Here is a 3,943-nt window from a genome sequence, read left to right as displayed (position 1 = left end):
CCCGCCAACACTGGTGAAGGATTCTCTTCTCTCAGCGGGGCCTGATTTTCAGGTTTCACAATAATGACTTGGCCATTTTCGAACACGGACAGGGATCAAATGATCATTCTGTAATCCCCCCAGCAATGCAAAGCGGCTTGCAGCGGTGTTTCCCTCCACTGGCTTCAGGCCCCTGCTGGTGAGATGATCTTGTTCCAGGTCTCACTAATTTCACCCCAGGGCGCACGATCTACCCACAGCTCACAGCCAGATGCTATGGGTGTGACCGGGCTACCGTGCAAAGAGAGATGTTCTGTCCCCTTCTATGACCTCCCCTAGCACAGGGTAAATGCCAACCAGAAAGCCATCATGTGAGGCACCGAGCCTGCGTACCCCTTTATTTTTTAACACCAATTAGGAAATTACCAGAGGATCCCGGACACAGGATTCTGACTAGAATTTTACAAATATAACAGATTTCAGGCCACGCCATTTGTTCCATTTGGCGTTTTTGTGACGGGCACCACCTAGGCCAAGATGTGGGGCATTGGCGGGGCCCCTGTGACAGGCGGCATGAACACAAGTGGGCAGTGGGAGGGAACGACGGCTATTGCAGAGCAGGTGCGCCCATGGAGCACAGCCTGGGGTCCCCTTCGGTCAGCAATCACACAGCCCTCCTGCTCCCCTTCCGCAAGCCACTCACCTCGTTCTCGCTGAAAACAGTCACACTGAGGCTATTCAAAACCACGATTTCTAGTTGGCTAAACAGAGGGTCGTACGCCTAGCAGTGCCTTCTGGGAATCTGCAGAAGGGAAGAATGAGTTCTATCAATGCAACGATCTGTGTGCAGACCGTGTGCAAGACCAAAGGAGGGGGTGATCAAGAAGAATCCAAAGATGTGCCTGGCACTTTTCCAAAAAAAGAAGCAAAAATGTGAGCTGGTGTCTAGCTAGGACTCAGGTGGCAAAGTTCCCAATGCCATAACATACACACTTCAAATGGCAGGTTCCTGGGACTAGGGACTCCCCTGGGATGGAGCCAGGAGTCGCAGCAGACTCATCTGACGAGGAGTTAAGATGCAGTTTTCCAAGGGCTTCTGAAAGAGTCCCCTCAGGGGCCTTCAGTTGTTCCAGATGTTTTGAAAGACAGCCATTGATGGTTTCTGAAAGAGCAGGCCCCCGAACACAGTGAGAGGGCGTGCTCTGAAACTGTGAACCAGATCCTTCACTGAAGTCCACAGACCCAGGGAGAAAAGGGGCAAGTCGGGAAAGGCTTCAGCTCCTCAGGGAGAAGGCCACGGGCCTCACTCCCAAACATGCCTGGGAGGTACGGCTAGGCCCACCAGCACCACAGGCTGTCCCGGGTCCTTTCATGTCACCTGCCCCCCACTCCATGCCTGCAACCCCTGAGAATGTTCCAGCAAAAAATAGGCTTCATTTATGGGCACAGTTTCCACCCAGAACTGTAATGTGAACTGTGTCTAATTTAGTAGGAGGTAACCTGGTTAATGCGGGTTATGCTCTGAAGTATCTACTTTTTGATTATAACAAAGAACAGAGGAACAGAGCTCTCAAAATCACACTGTAAAAGTCTGGGAATAGGAATATTTAATGTCAAAAGTTCAAAGAAAAATAAGGCTGGGGCTCTTGGAGTCTAACAAAATACAGTCGTTTAAATCTTCTCACACGGCAGTGGGTTCTCTTATCTTTCATTTCATTATACTGACACTGAATTTATTTGAACAAATCTGTACACAAAACAAAGCTAAAGACCCTACAACCCCCCAATAAGACACTGATTTTCACTTACCAGCCAAGCTATCTTTAAATAAGACCCCTGGCTCTGAAAGGCTGCATGTAAAACTGGCTCTTTCAGTCCGTGCTGCTGAAAGTCCTGCTGGAAGCTTTTTGGGAGAAACTTGACAGCACATATCAGGCTGGTCACTGCCTGTCACTGAAGAAGTCAGTGACTTCTGGGAAATGTCCTGAGAGGATCATCCTGTACTTGGTAAGAGCTTTACGCATAAAGGTGCTCACGAAAGGTCATATGGAAGAACTAAAAAGACAAAGGAAACAAACTAAATGTCCCTCAATAAAAATTCTAACTGCTCTACATTCCCTCCCCGTATTGTCATTTAATCCTCAAATAATCCCTTTCACAGATATAGAAACTGAGGCTCAGGGCTAGGAAGTGCCAAGATACACAGCTGTGAGCAGGAAGTCAGAATTAGAACCTAGCTCTGTGAAGGAAAATATCACCAAATATGGACTGGACTCCTTTCTTTGTCCACATTCAGGCCCTCCTCCCGCACCCTCCACCCCCAGCCCTGGCCATCTGGTACCTACCTAGTACCAGACTCCATAATTCAGACAGAAGCAGGTCCTTCCTGTTAAGAGAAAAAGGCATGGTCATCTCCCAACCTTCTCCAGGCCGCCCCCTCAGTGACCCTGCCCCTGACCATGAGCTGGATGCGGGGAGGACGGATCGCCCTCACGGACAGGGCACACAGCGCCTGCCCTGGAGTGGCAGGAGCAGGGTCCACAGTGCGCATGTCCAGAGCCAGCGTGGTATGGCCGGCGCTCAGAGAGGGCAGAAGGGTTGCTAGAGGACGTCCTGATTCCCAAGGACCCCTCTGGTCTCTTCTGTATCTTTGGCCTACACCACGGCCTGGCACAGAGGCCGAGCTCCATGGATAGTTACTAGACACACAGACTGAGCTTCTCTGAGCTTTAGTTTCCTCACCTCTAGAATGGGGAAAAGGATTGTCCCTATCACGCTCGGTTACAGAAGGAATCAAGTGGGTCAACACACATCAATGGCCTCACCGACAGCAGGGACTCAATAAACAGTCTTTGTTATTACAAATAACTCCAAGGTGAAAGTAAAAGGAGAGACAAATCCAGGGTCTGGACTTTCTTTATTCAAGTCAACTGGCTTATGCAAACCCAGAGCAGAACACGGTGGACAGTGACTTAAAACGAACCCGGTGAAATGTCCAATCAAAGGACATACAGTGGCTGGAAACACAACACCCATCCATGTGCCTAAGGACAACAAAGACCAAAAGTAATGGGACAGAAAAGATGTTCTGCGCAAGTGGGATCCAAGAGAGAGCTGGAAGGGCTATAATCAGACAAAATAGAATTCAATGCTGTTTAAACACATACCAACATTTGTGAGAGGCACCAAAAGTGGTTCTAAGAGGGAAGGTTAGAGCGATACAGGCCTGCCTCAAGAAGGAAGAGAAGTCTCAAACACACACCCTAATGTGACACCTTGTGACCTAGAAAAAGAAGAACAGAGCCCAAAGTCAGTAGGAGGAGGGAAACAACAAAGATCAGAACAGAAATAAATGAAAGAGGGACTAAAAAAAAAAGAGGAAAGATAGGGTGCCTGGGTGGCTCAGTTGATTAAGCATCCGACTGATGATTTCTGCTCAGGTCATGACCTCAGGGAATTGATACCAAACCCCGTGTCAGGATCTGTGCTCAGTGTGGAGTCAACTTGGGATTCTCTCTCCCTCTGCCTCTCCTCTTGTGCACTCTCTCTCAAATCAATCAATCAATCAATCAATCTAAAAAATATATATAAAACAAAATTGACAACTTTAGCTACACACACCAAGAAAGAAAAAGAGGGGAGTAAAATCAGAAATGACAGTAGAGATATTACAATGGACACCACCAAAACAAAGCCTCAAAGGGACTACTGTGAACAGTACACAGCAACAATTTGGACAACCTCAAAGAATCAGCAATTTATTTATTTATATTTATGTTTCAAATTTTTATTTAAATTCTAGTTCATTGTGGCGCCTGATGGCTCAGTCGGTTGAGTGTCTGACTCTTGGTTTCGGCTCAGGTTGTGATCTTAGGGTCATGTGACTGAGCCCCACGTCAGGCCAGGCTCCAGGCTCAGCATGGAGTCTTCATGAGACTCTCTCTCTCCTCCTCTCCCTCTGTCC

At 48.0% G+C, this 3,943-nt stretch overlaps 1 long non-coding RNA gene across 1 annotated transcript; it reads right to left on the bottom strand.

Annotated features, from left to right (window-relative positions):
* Positions 1-713: 713 nt before the first annotated feature.
* LOC118026746 lies at positions 714-2,428 on the bottom strand. The gene is made up of 3 exons (XR_004683671.1): positions 2,325-2,428; positions 1,789-2,034; positions 714-781 (listed from the first exon to the last, which is right to left on the bottom strand). It is a non-coding gene; the product is annotated as an uncharacterized LOC118026746 (long non-coding RNA).
* Positions 2,429-3,943: the final 1,515 nt, after the last annotated feature.

The sequence above is a fragment of the Mirounga leonina genome, unplaced genomic scaffold (assembly GCF_011800145.1).
Source record: "Mirounga leonina isolate KUSES-001 unplaced genomic scaffold, KU_Mleo_1.0 Mir_287, whole genome shotgun sequence".
Taxonomy (NCBI): domain Eukaryota; kingdom Metazoa; phylum Chordata; class Mammalia; order Carnivora; family Phocidae; genus Mirounga; species Mirounga leonina.
This window is presented reverse-complemented; position numbering and strand designations above follow the sequence as displayed.